Below are 15137 nucleotides of genomic sequence, written 5' to 3' on the forward strand. Positions count from 1 at the left end.
AAACATCACCATTCCTTTCTCAGTGCTTTGTTTCTTGCATTGCCAAATCCTTACATTTATCCAAAATTCATGAAAATGAAATGCTTAATAATTTTTATGGTGGAAATTTTTAAGGTTACTATGATAAACATTTGCTTCATGAAATTTGCTAATTCTAGGATTATCAGCTTTTCTGTGTGTTTGAAATATGAAAAAAAAATATACAGCCTGAATGTTGCATGCTACAAGGTACATTTCCTGAATTTACATTTCAATCACTTAGTCTATTTCAATACAATATTGATTTATGTTCAGGTTTTGAACCTGCATTTAATGTTAAAATCCTCAAAACAAACCTTAGACACCGGGGGCTCTTCATTTATCATCAGTTTTCTTAATTCTGCTTAACTAGATTCTTCCTCAAATAAAAAGCTAGATAGAATTGTTGTTAAAAGTCATAGTGACAGAGAATTCAATTAGCACCACACTCCTGAGAGGTTTTCATTTTCCTACAGAGCTCAAAGAGTTAATCTGATATTGTTGGAAGAGATTGGAAAGCCCAAACAGGATCAAATCAGGTTAAGACAATTTTATAATTTTACAGTTGTGATGAAAGCCAGGACCTGGGATTGATCTAAATATAAATTCCAGTATTAAGGTTGGTCCTGGACTTAGTCCACAAATTGTTTTTTGGAAACTTGTTATTCTAACAAACTCTTATTCCTCCTTCAAAGCTCAGTTTATCTGTCACCACCTCCTAAAAGGCTTTCCTGACACCCCAGATAGTGCTAACCACTCTTTGCTCTGAGGACCTCTGCCGGTAAATATTTCTGTTTCATTCACTTCTCTACTGCACAATTGTTTGTTCTTATTATCTGTCTTCCTATTAAAAGATAATCTCTGTGTCCTCAGTAGGTGCTCAATGAATTTTTGTTGAGATAATGAATGCAGCAATATATTCTGGCTGTGCCATGAATATGATTATGAAGCCTGGGGCCCCGGTGTCCCGGACATGTGTACCATGTTTTCAGTTAAAACCCATCGTCACTCGAGTAAAGAAAGAAAAGCAGGGTGCAGGCCAAACGTGGCCCACAGATGTTTTATTGGGTTCCTCGGTGCTATAAAATATTTGACTCAGGTGCCAACAGTTAAAAATCAAGAGATTGCAAACAAAAGTCTGCATTTCCAGTTTCTTAAAATATCTAAAGTTATGGCAACACCTAATGAGCATTTCCAAGTGGCCACAATTGGCTGGAGCTGGCAACAGAGTACACAGCCTCCTCTGCTTATTCCCTCATTGCCTCAGCCCCTGAAAGCATTTCACTTTGCAATGTTGGTCTCAGGGCATGAGATTTTTCATCGTTTCAGGTGAGAGGATGGTTTATGTGGATCCAGCCATGTGCTCTCGAAAGCAATTAATAAATATTTTGGCTATATCTAGCACCAGGAAGATACAAAGAACAGGAAGCCAGGTACCTTCCATTGATTAACCTAAAATTTGAATAGGGGGTCGGGATGGGAGAGAGAAAAACTCATACCCATGAAGCAATATGGAAACATCAGTCGCTAGGGTAAAGGTATGTCTATGCAATACATTTCTCTATAGCTATATAGGAAAGGAACAATTCCAAGATGGAATCCACATCTGAGGTCTCACCAGCTACAGGAAGAGATAAAACAAAAGCAAAAACAAAACAAACAACAACAACAAAACTAGAGCTCATTGAAAAGGAGAGAGAAGTTCCCTTGGTTGTCCTGACTTACCTAAACAAAATATTGCAAAGTCTACCTTCTTCATCTTAGGCACACAGTGCCCTAAGGACTGCTCTCATTCCCTTCTCTTCTTCCCCCTGCTGTGGTCACTTCATTTGTGAAGCCATCTCCGTCTACCTCCTCTGCTGGCAAGCGTTTCAGTCGTCCCAGAGGTTCATTCAATCGTTAATTCACTTGAGGTTCCCTTTTGTTCAAGTTATGTATTGGGAGGATTCAAAGGTCAATAGTGGCAAGGCCCTTGTCCTTATGAAAATAAAAGCCAAAGCAAGCAAGTAAAGACTAGGAACAACACCCTGACTTCCTTATAACAGACCACTTGTACCCTTGATAATATTGCTGATGGGAAGCACACCATAACACAGCATTTATTCATGATGCATGGACGGCTAAGCCTAGGTCTTACATAAAAACAAAAACAGAAAACACCCCTCAGTTGATTTGGGAATGAAGAGCAAACACATAGAAAGCAAAATTGTAGCATAGTTAAAAGTAACACATCAATATAGGCTGGGACCTGGTGAGCAAGGTGTGTGTAGGAGACTGGGGCGGGGTGTTATTCCAGGAGCACTTCCAAAGCATATGGATTTAGAAACAGGATTGGAAGGAGACATACTTTCTCATGTCTTCGCATCTTTGCACGGGCTGTTCCTCCTGGCTGGCATTTATACTCTCCCTTGTCCATCTAACAAACTCCTACTCATTTGTCTAGACTCACACTGTGGCATTACTTCCTCTGAAGTGCCTTCCCCAAGCCCTTCAGCCAACAGAACTGGCTCCCCCTGGGCCACCCCAAAGCATCTCATACGCCTCTCACCCTCTTCTCCGTGGTACTTATAGATGATAACTGTTGAGGAAATACATTTTACCACTGAATCTCTAGCACTAACATACTTGTGGTGCTCCAAAATTGTTAAGTGAATGAAGAGGAGTGGTAGCGGTGGGGTGGGTGGGAGTGGAGCAGCATTTTGAACAGAGGAATGACATACAAAATGAGACAGTTGAAGGAACACCTATGTCATGCTCTGTGGAGTGAAAGTATTTCTGCTTGGCTAGAGTAAAGAATTTGTGTCAGGAAAAAAAGAAAAATGATGCTGTTGAAGGTGATACAACTCTATAGAGGGCCTTGAATGCAATATGAAGAGGGGAAAATCAAATCTTGCCATAAGCCTGAAGATTCTTCCTCTGCTGTTCTTTCTTGATCCCAAACCAACCTCATGTGGGGTATCTCATCATCAAAAGTCCTGTCCTGCAGGAGCCATGTGATCTTTCAAAGTAACCCTCACCTCTCAGAGAGGCCACTTTCTGTACCTCGGACAAATTAATATCCTTTCTAGTGCTTATTGCATGACAGAGAACCCCTGCAGCACAGTCTCCATATGTTTTCATGTCTGACAGATGCCCATAATGAAGCCACCAAAGTCCTCTGATCACACAGGATGACAGATCACTGCCGGTGGGTACTCTGCCATCTGGACCCTGGTGTTACTTAGCATCCCTGAAGCATCACTGGACTGCTCCTCCTGTGGGTCTGCAGGACAGGGCCAGAGGCCTCATCCATGGCTGATCAATTTTAGAAACTCACAAGGCAAACTTATACCGGAGTAGTGTGGGACGTCATACCTGCTCTAAACTTGAGTGGATTTTCTTGCCTTTTCTCTTGACTACTTCTTAGTTTGTGGCTCAGGAGAGGCACAGATTGATCAGAATGAAAAGCTTCCATCACCAGAACTCAAGAACCATTGTCACATCCTTTACCTAATCCTTCATTCACTAGTCTACTCCTCCCTTATTGCTCTCCATATTATCTTAATGTCCTCTTAATGATTTCTTCTTTTCATCTCACTTAAACGGTGTATATTTTGAAAGTACACAAAAGGCAGACATATAGACCTTTTAAAGAACAAAATACGTACATTTAAAAATGTTTAATACGTGTGGCATCTTCCAATTTCTCTGAATGACCCTAGAGATGATGACTTCATGTTGGTTGTTTAATTGATTGTTCAGTTCTGGGTAGTTCTGCGTGGCTGTGTTCATTATGCAATAGCAAGTTCTAAGGTAGCAAAGAGTGTAAATGCATAAAAATCTATGATTCTCAGAAATAAATAAAAGGATTAAAAAACATGAATTGGGAACTTAGGTACAGAGGATTGATACAAAAACACACATAAACAGACAGAAAAAGGCAAGGTCTCTAAACCAAGATTACAATCTTATTGTGGTTAGAAACATCTCCCTTAATGGTGGTGTCAATAAGATGGTGACATAGGTCATTCCCGAATTCACTCTGCCTCACAAAAAGACCAGCTAGCAACTATCCATAGACAAGACACCACCGTGAAAATCCCAGAACATGGGGATGAGGCTGATGCACTCCCCTGGACCACAGAGACTGAGAAGAACTGCATTCAAAGGTAAGAGATAACTACACTCTGATTCCTCTGCTCCAACCCCAGGATGGCACAGTGCCACACCAAGAGGGTCCCCAGGGCCTACACTTTCTCCAGTGGGGAAAACAAGAGCCAAAGGTGGACATCTAGCTTCCCCAGCATTGTGGGTCACTTCGTGGGAGGCCCACTTGGGTCTCACCCCACAGGGATTGCAGGGGAGATCTGTGAGGCTTGACAGTGGAGAGCACATTGGGACAGCAAACATGGGCAGGGATTACAGCAACCAGCACTTGGATACCAGCAGACCAAGTTCCTCCTTGCAGTGGTGCTTGAGTAGAGATCCAAGCCAGTGGCTTTGCCCATCTGCAAAGCCAAGCTGGTGACCCCATCTGGCCAGGGTACTCGATACACAGTTCTGCCTGATTTGGGTTCCCAAATAATATGCTTGCCTTGGGGACTGTTCTACCACCCACCATGGGCAGGAAGTAAATTCATAGCCCTGCCTACTGTTGAATACAGATCCCAGCTCCACCTGACCAGGAACTCCAACCAGTGCACCCAGGAAGCTGTGCAGCTTACAGTGGCACTCGAGCAGGGAGCCCAGCCAGCAGCTCTGCATATCTACAGAGCCCAGCTGGTGGCCTCATTTGGCTGGGGAACTCAGTGCACAGTTCTTCCTGATTCAGGTCCCCACCCAGCAAGCTGTGCTGGCCTTGGAGCCTGTTCTTCCCCACCATCTAGGCAGAGAAGAAGGTTCATGGCCCTACCTACTGCTGAATAGAGCCGTCAGTCTTGCCTGACCAGGAAGCATAACTAGAGCACAAGGAAGCCACCTCCCTATAGCTGCACTTACAGGAATACCCAAGCAGAGAACTCAGTCAATGGCTCAGTCCATTTGCAGAGCCACATCAGTGGCCCTGTCTCACCAGGGAGCTCAGTGAACACTTATGCCTGATTCTGGTCCCTAGGCAATGAGCCAAACTGGCTGTGGAGCCTGTTGTACGGACCTTCCCAGGCAGAGAAGCAAATTCTCAGGCCCACCCAACTGCTGAGTATAGTGCCTGACTATGAAGCCTGACCAATGAATCTGAGCAACTGTGGAGCCCATCCTACAGCTGCACTTGCATAGGTAACCAAGCCAGCAGACCTACCCAACTGTTCCTAGCCAGTGGCACACCAAAACTCAGAGCTTGGGCAGTGGCTTTGTCCAAATAAAGACCCTAATAGCAAGCTCCACTTGTCCAAGGATGCTACCACCTGACCTGTCCAGAACCCTAAGCTGAGATGACTGGTGAAGAACTGCCTCTGCCAAAGCAAATCTGTAAAGTCTGGAAGAGGAGAACACTTAGTCAAATGCACAGATACCAATGCAGAGAATCAAGGATCACAAAAAATCAGGTAAACATGACAACATCAAAAGAAACTAAAAAAGCTCTAATAACAGACTCTAAAGAAATGGAGATCTATGAACTGTCTGACAAAGACTTGTGAATAATCCTCTTAAAGTTTAGTAAACTACAAAAACACACAGACAACTAAATGAAGATGGAAAACAATGCTTGAACAAAATGAAAAGTTCAACAAAGAAACAGAAACCATCCAAAAAGCCAAACAGAAATCCTAAAGCTGAAGAATACAATGACTGAACTGAAGAATTCAATAGGGAACTTCAGTGGCAGACTCAACCAAGCAGAAGAATGAATCAGTGAATTAGAATATCGGTCATTTGATATTATCCAGTCATTGGAGCAAAAAGAAAAAAAGATGAAAAAGAGTAAAGAAAGGCTATGGGACTTACGGGACACAATCAAGAGAAATAATATATGCATTATGGTGAAGGACTGTCTCTGCTGGAGTGAACCTGAAAAGTCTAAGAGGCAACCACTTATTCAAATGAGCAACCAAGAATACCAGAAATGAAGAAGAGATAAAAAATTTCCTGAATTAACAAAAGCTGAAAATGTCACCATAGATCTGTCTTACAAGAAATGCTACAGTGTGTTGTTCTAGAGGAAAGAAAATGATGCTTATTAACATGATAAAAATATATGAATATAGGTGTAAAACTCATTGGTAATGGTAAATAGATAGTCAAAGTCAAATTCTCTAAGACTGTAATGGTGGTGCATAGGTCACTTACAACTCTAGCTTAAATCTTTTTGAAAAAGTATTAAAAATAACCATAACTACAATAATTTATTATTGGACACACAATAAAAAATATGTAAACTGTAACATCAATAACCTAAAATGTGAGGTGGGGGGAAGAAAAAATGTAAAATTTATATATGCCATCAAAGTTAAGTTGTTATCAGCTTAAAATAAGATGTTATAAATATAAAATATTTTAGGTAAGGCTCATGGTAACCACAAAGGCATAGCCTGTAGTAGTTACACAAAAGATTATGATAAACAAGTAAAGCATACTCCTACAAAAAGTCATCAAATCACAAAAGAAGACAGTAAGATAAGAAGCAATGAACAAAGGATCCACAACACAATCAGAAAACAATTAACAAAATGGCAATAGTAAGTACTCAACCACCAATAATTACTTTAAATGTAAATGGCTTAAATTCTCCAATCCAAAGACACAGAATGGCTGAATGGATTTTTTAAAAATTCAACAATATGCTGCTTAAAAGAGATTCACTTTAGCTTTAAAGATACACACAAACTGTGAGTGAAGGGATAGAAGAAGACATTTCAAGCAAACAGTAAATAAAAGAAACCAGGAGTAGCTATACTTACATCAGGAAAAATAGACTTTTAGCTAAAAAAGTTCAAAAGAGACTAATAAGGTCATTATATAATGATAAAGGGGTCAATCCGTCAAGAACATATAACAATTGTAAATATTTATGCATTCAACATTGGAGAACCTAAATATATAAAGCAAATACTAACAGAAGTAAAAAGAGAAATAAACAGCAATACAATAATAGCTGGAGACTTTAATACCCCCTCTCAACAATGGATAGATCATGCAGACAGAGCATCTATAAAGAAATAGTGGATTTGAACAACACTATGAACCAAAGAGACCTAACAGACACATACAGAACACTCCATCCAACAACAGCAGAATACACATTCTTCTCACGTGCACATGGGACATATTCTAGGATACATTATATTTTAGGTCACAAAACAAGTCTTAACAAATGTAAGTACATTGACATCATACCAAGTATCTTTTCTGACCACAATAGTATCAAACTAGAAATAAATAACAAGAGGAAAACTGGAAAATTCACAAACACAAAGAAACTAAGCAACACACTCCTGAACAATCAATGGATCAAAGAAGTCAAAAGAGAAATAAAAAGCATCTTGAGACAAATGAAAATGGAAACACAACATACCAAAATTTATGAGATGCAGCAAACGCAGCTCTAAGAGAAAAGTTCATACTGATAAATGCATATATCTAGGAAAAAGAAAGTTTTCAAATAAAGAAAATACCTTTACACTTCAAGGAACTACAAAAATAAGAACAAATGAAGTCTAAAGGTAGCAGAAGCAAGGAAATAATAAAGATTAGAGCAGAAATAAGTGAAATACAGAACAAGAAATGATTAACAAAACAAAGAGTTAGTTCTTTGAAAAGAAAACAAAACTGACCAAACTTTTGCTCAACAAACAAAGACAAAAAAGAGAGAACCCAAATAAATAAAACTATAAGTGAAAGAGGAGACATTACAATTCATATCACAGAAATACAAATGATCATAAGAGACTACTATGAACAACTATACACTGATAAATTGGGCAATCTAGAAGAAATGGAAATTTCCTAGAAACATACAGCTTATAAGAAGGAATCATGAAGAAATAGAAAATCTGAACAGACCAATAATTCATAAAGAAATTGACTCAGTAATCATAAACTTCCAAAGAAAGAAAAGCCTAGGACCAGATTGTTTCACTGGTGAACTTTACCAAAGACTTAAAGAAGAATTATTGCTAAATCTTCTCAAACTTTTCCAAAAAGTGAAGATGAGGGAACACTCCCAAATTCATTTTATAAGGCCAGCATTACCCTGATACCAAAGCCAGATTAAGGACACTACAAAAAAAGAAAACTACAGGCTAATATTCCTGATGAATATCGATGCAAAAATTCTAAGCAAAGTACTAGCAAGCTGATTTCAACAGCACATTAAAAGGATCATATACTATGATCAAGTAGGATCCATCCCCGGTATGAAAAGATGGTTCAACGTACACTAATTAGTAAAAATGATACATCACAATAACAGAATAAGAGACAAAAATCATATGATCATCTTAACAGATGCAGAAAATGCCTATGACAAATTCAACAATTCATGAGAAAAACTCTCAACAAATTGTGTATAAAAAGAATATATCTCAACATAATAAAGGCCATATGTGGTAAGTCCATAGCTAACATCATACTCAACGATGAAAAGTTGAAAGCTTTTCCTTTAAGACCAGGAACAAGACAAGGGTGCTCAGGCTCACCACTTCTATTCAACACAGTTCTGGGAGTCCTAGCCAGAGCAATCAGGCAAGAACAGGAAATAAAAGGCATCAGATTCAGAAAGGAAGAAGTAAAACTGTCTCTATTGGCAGATGACATGATTTTATAGATAGAAGTCCTAAACACTTCACCAAAAAACTATTAGTTCTAATCATGAATTCAGTAAAGTTGCAGGATATAAAATCAACACACAGAAATTGACAGCTTTTCTGTACACAAAGAACTAATTATCTGAAAAAGAAATAAAACAATCTCGTTTACAACAACATCAAAAACAATAAAACACTTAAGAATAAATATAACAAAGGAAGGGAAAGATCTCCACAATAAAAACCGTAAGACTAATGAAAGAAATTGAAGATGACACAAATACACGGAAAGATATCTTGTACTCACGGATTAGAAGAATAATATTGTTAAAATGTCCCTACTACCCGAAGCCATCTACAGATTCAATGCAATACCTATCAAGATTCCAATGTCATTTTTTTTTTTCACACAACTAGAAAAACAATCCTAAAATTTGTTAGGAACCACTAAAGACTCTGAACAACCAAAGCAATCTTGAGAAAGAAGAGCAAAGCAGGAAGCATCGCGCTTTCTGATATCAAACTATATTATAAAGCTATAGTAAACAAAACAGTATGGTATCAGCATAAAAACAGACATATAAAACAATGGAATGGAGCTCAGAAATAAATCCATGTATATACAGTTAACTAATATTTGACAAGGGAACCAAGGATCCTCAATGGAGAAAAGATAGTCTCTTCAACAACTGGTGCTGGGAAAATTGGATATTCACACGTGAAAGAATGAAACTAAACCCCTATCTTACACTACTCACAAAAATCAACTCAAAAGGGATTAAACACTTAAATGTAAGACCTGAAACAATAAAACTCATAGAAGAAAACATAGGAGAAAAAACTCCTTGACATGGGTCTTGGCAATGATTTCTTAGATATGACACCTAATCCATAAGCAAAGAAATAAAAAATAAACAAGAGGGACTATATAAAACAAAAAAGTTTCTGCCCAGCAAAAAGAAACAATCAACAAAATAAAAGGCAATCTACAGAATAGGAGAGAATATTTGCAAACCACGCATCTGATAAAGGTTAGTATCTGAAATATATAAGGAATTCATACAACTCAATAGCAAAAAAAGAAAAATCAAATAATTCAATAAAAGTGGGCAAGGAACCTGAATAAACATTTTTCCAAAGAAGATACTCAAATAGCCAACAGGTACACGAAAAGTTTCTCAACATTACTAATCAGTGAAATGCAAATCAAAATCACAAGGAGATATCACCTTCCACTTGTCAGAATGGGTATTACCAAAAAGACAAGGATAACAAGTCCTGGTGAGGATGTGGAGAAAAGATATTACTACCTTGAAGAAGAGATATCTGTACCCTCACATTCACTGAAGCATTATTTACAATAGCCAAGATGTGGAAACAATCTAAGTGTCCATCAATGGACAAATGGATAAAGAAAATGTGATATAATATAATATAATATTATTTAGAATAGTATTCAGCCATTAGAAAAAAGGAAATCCTGCCATTTGTGGCAATGTGGATGGACCCTGAGGCCAGGATGCTAGTTAAAACAAGTCAGAGAAAGCCAAATACTGTATGACCTCACTTGTATATGGAATCTAACAAAAACAAACTCATAGAAACAGAGAACCGATTGGTGGTTGCCAGAGGCAGACAGTGGCAGGGTCAGAGAAAGTGATGAAAGTGGTCAAAAGGTACAAACCTCCAGTTAAAAGGTAAGTAAGTTCTGGAGATATAATGTAGAGCATGGTGACTATAGTTAACAATATTGTATTGTATATTTGAAATCTGCTAGGAGAACAGATCTCTAAAGTTCTCATCACAAGAAAATAAAACTGTAAGTATATGAGATGCTGGATGTTGACTAAACTTATTAAGGTAATCATTTCACAATATATACATATATCAAATCACTATTTAGTACACCTTAAACATGTACAATGTTATATGTCAATTATATCTCAATAAAACTGGAAGAAAAAGAGTAAAGGCAGTGAGATTGTTTCATGCCAAAAACAAACAAAAACATCCCAAGACACAAAAAATTAAATACCATAAAAAATGTATGTCATGAAATGTTAATCCATCAACAAGTACACACCGAATATGGATTATAAGTAGTGATAATATCTATGGAAGGGTAAAATGCAACATTCAGCATAGTTCTTGCCCTCAAGGAGATTCCTATTTAGGTGAAATGAAAAGTTAACATGAAATCCCTAGTTACAGGGGGTTATACTGTATGACCTCCCCTATCAGTGACATGAGAGACTAGGATTCCATAATTCCATACAGGACTATGAACTGCTTAATTGTGTGGCATGCATCATCAATACCAAGGGAGCTCCCCGAGGGGAAAGTTCCATGAGGACTGCCGTTGCCCTGGAAGTCCCCTGAACGGTGGCGGCATTGAGTTTGTTCTCAGAATACAGGATTCATTGCTTAAGGACAGGTGGAGGAGTAAGTGTGTAGTGTAGTGTTCTGCCAAATAACATTTGTGGATAGCTTTACACTTTGAAAGTAAAGATTTAGCAGAGGAAAAAATACATCAGAAGCACAAGTAGAATTTTTAAAATCCTCTCATCTGAAATAATAATATAAAACAAAACACCAGCAAAAAAAGTTAGCACTCTAAGATGTGACAGCAAATTCTTACACCTTGGTTCTACGCTGTTAGATTCTCATCTATTTGTGTGAATAATCTACACTATAACATTCTTTTCTTTCTGTCTTGGACTAAAGATATGAGTACTAGGACCCTTTGAAATATCAAATAAAAAGGAAAATAAAAAACTGTGCCAGATGCAAAATATGAGAATAATGTCCTATAGGGATAATGACAACACAAGTGCCCAGAACAAGACAAAAGCAGAATACACAGAAGAGGGGAAAATCTTGGATGCCACTAATCAAGAGCCTTTAAGAAACATATAAACATGGTTGGCTCCTTATTGCGATTGAACTGCAGAAGCCCTGATCCAACTGCATACAGATGGGCCAGTTAATCAAAATATTAGAGTACAGAATCAGAAGAACGTTCTTCACGTCCATTTGTATTCCATGTAGAGGGAGCACAGAAAGGAGGTGAAAAGGAGGAACTTGAGCCTGACCATGTATTTAAATCCTCACTCTGCCAATTACCTGCTGGTGACTTAGTCTCTTTGCGCCTAAGCGTCTCCATTTGCAAAATGGGTGCAATGATAGCTCCTACCTCACAGGATTGCAATGGAGATTGCATTGGTGAACACAGTAAAGGTTGAAAAACAGTATCCAAGACATTAAGCACTATGTATTTGTTAAATAACATTTTTAATAGGTCTGAGGCTGCTGCTTTGCCTAGCGATCCCATTATTAGAGTCCTCCAATGTCTTTGTTCTTTTTTCACATGAAACACATGCTTCATGCGTTATCTATGATTTCTAATTTTTGCTTTTCTTAACAGTGGAACAAGAACTTAATACCACTTGAGAAGCAATTTACATGCCCCTACATTTAATACAATTCTCCATCTACAAGTTTTTTATAGTTGGACACCTATATTTCATTTGATCACAAACATTTTTTTTAGTGACATGCCTTTACAGATGCTTTTGAAGCGCTCGACTTTGTTTTATAGAAATGATTCTTTTTGCACCACATTTCATTATTTTATATGGTAGTTAAAAATTATATAATTACCATAAGTACTACTCGCATAAACATACTGAGCTACAAATATGACTCATTCATGGTGAGCATTCAACTCAACTGGTAAGAGAAGAAAGTACTCTTAGCGGAGCGCACTCTACTAGGTGCCAGTGCTGAGTAAACTGAGAGTGTTGTTTAATATGATTTTCAAGAGAGAAATGGTGAGCATTGATTAATCTGGTCAGTAGGTTCAAATAAGGTTAGAGACTCCAGTTCCATAAAGAACCTTACTTTGGGATTTTATTTGCTATAATGGCCTCTCAATTCTTCAGAATTTAGCTCAAATTGTTGATTCTAATATAGAGGGCCTTCTTAATCTGATTTGTTACCACCTATAGTCCCAGAAATATCATTCTGAAAATTGGAACCAACAGAGAAGTCTATCACCATTCTTAAGATTTTAATTTTCAGGTGAGCCTTTTTCTTCCCTATCATGGATCTGGTTCCCTTTGTAAGTTTCCTCAAATCTATCAACTAATCCTTAGAACTATCCCTTTTTGTTTCTCTTATATAAGAATTTTCTTAATAATATCCATGTAACTTCTTATTCTCTATTTTTGAGGGACAAAGACTTGACTGTTTTTTAGAAATTATTTTCTTTTCCACTATTTACAATATGTCTACTAAAATCACAATGAGCTCAACAATCTTCTTTCTACATTTCTCTTCAGGTGACTACTTGAGATTGTAGAGAATCATTAGGCTGCATTCAGCAGATGACAACTAACGCAGTTTTCTAAGATATGTAGAAAACTACTTAGAAATCTACTACCGCATCTCCAGTCCAAGGGCAGAAGTCTCTAAGGTCTATGATACTTGGGACCAGATGCACTGGTGGATTTGCTGAGCCCACCAGCCACACCCTCAAACAGAATGAGCTGGACCATCATGGCTGCACAGTTCCAACGCATCCATATAAGCCTGGAGAAGTTCCGAAGAAGAGCTGGGGGCATAAACCTCTCTTAGGTGTGTGCAAAATAACTCTCCAACTTGCAGAATGAATTTGTGTCATTTATTCATTATTCCATTCAACAAATAATTAGAGCTTCCATACATGCAAAATAAGCTCCGACTGCTTTTACTGTAGCCAGTGCTTCACGATACGTATTTGTGAAATGAAAAATCATGAGTCAAATAATTAACAGGCTACCTAAAAAACCAACAACTTTGTGACTGTGAGCCCTAAGATGTTAGAGGGTAGGCATCACACTTTCTATCATTCTTCTTCACAGAACAATGAACAGGGCATCTTTTACAAATGCCATTTCAATTAGAGAGGCTCTTAGAAGTGAGGACTACTTGGTGAGGAATATGACATGTGTTGGCTGAAAACACCCAATGAACAAACACTTAGCTCTGTTGTTAGCATTCATATCATGTAACGCCATTTGGATATGGATTTAAGAAATTTGTGACAGCCAATGAAAAAGCTCAAAGAGCTATGGCACATGTGTTTACTCTGGAAATAAATCACCATGATTCATAAACAGGGACTGTGGATCCTTAAACACTGTTCCAGAAAAGCCTCAAGTTAAAACAGGCGGAACAGAAAAGTTCATGAACATGCAATAGCTGCTAAAAGTAATTATAATATTGGATCTTGATTATGAGAGAGTAAAAGAAATGTAACTTTTTACAGATGCAAGATTTTCTGTGAGCAACATTTACTGTGGTCGGGGCCAGGAAGCAGAATAGGGCTAGCTGATTTTTTTCCACACAATTTTGAGTCATAAATTATAAATTATGCTCTAACAGATAAAGTAGAGAGGAAATTAATTTAAGAGATGAGATCTATTTTACAATTCAGAGAGCTGTTTTATTTTAATTTGGGGGGGAAATGACATCTTGATGTTCAGCTTTACCAAACATTTTTCTCTCTATGAAATGAACTGCAATTTCTCTTTATTTCCCTGAGGAGTAAAGGAAAGATGTTTATGCCAAAGTTCAGAGGGTAAATTAGCAACACGGTCTCAACCATCTGGAAAAGCGCTGTCCTGCAGAACTTTCTAGGATGATGAAAATGTTCCATATATACACTGTCTAATATGGGAGCCACTGGCCATATGTGGCTTCTAAATGCTTGATATGTGGCTAGTTTGAATAGGAACTTAATTTTAACTTCATTTTCGATCTCAATAGCGCCACATGGCGAGTGGCTACAGTGCTGGACAGTGTGGTCTAGAGGACTCCTCTCTCGTTTTCCTTTCTCTCCGCCAGGCAGCTGGGGTTATCTTTTATACACTGTACATTGCCCCTGTGAAACCTCACGCACCCTTTGCCAGCTTAGCCTCAGAAGGGCTCTGAGCAAGCCTCACGGGAGCTTGTTTCAGAAAATACGCACATTAACAGGGTTTTAAAAAAATAGGAAACAGCAAAGTTCAGCCCTCCAGACCCTTTTGCCAATTCACCTGCCTCCCTGCAGTCAGATACATTCTCTAGTGCTTTGTCAGGAGCAGCTTCAAAATGATTCAAAGGGTTTGACTTTCAATAACTTTGCGTGTTACGAAGGCGAGTAAAGAAAGAGTTTGGTGAGAGCATTTAGACAAAGAGAACCAGTAAAACACTGAGGCGCAATATCGGAAGTAGTACATTTTGAGGAGTGATGCTGCATAGAAAGAGACGAAAGGAAAACAAACCCCAGCTGCATTTTTGATTACAGAAAGTTTGAAATAAAGAAATGTACCTTGGTATTACCTTAAAACTCTTGCTTGCTTATCATGGAATGCAAGG

The 15137-nt window shown here is 38.1% G+C and overlaps 1 protein-coding gene across 10 annotated transcripts in view; it reads right to left on the reverse strand.

Moving 5' to 3' along the window:
- NCKAP5 (NCK associated protein 5) overlaps nt 1-15137 on the reverse strand; it is a 916285-nt gene that overhangs the window by 163380 nt on the left and 737768 nt on the right. The window lies entirely within an intron of this gene.

This window comes from Equus asinus, chromosome 4, assembly GCF_041296235.1.
Source record: "Equus asinus isolate D_3611 breed Donkey chromosome 4, EquAss-T2T_v2, whole genome shotgun sequence".
Lineage (NCBI taxonomy): Eukaryota > Metazoa > Chordata > Mammalia > Perissodactyla > Equidae > Equus > Equus asinus.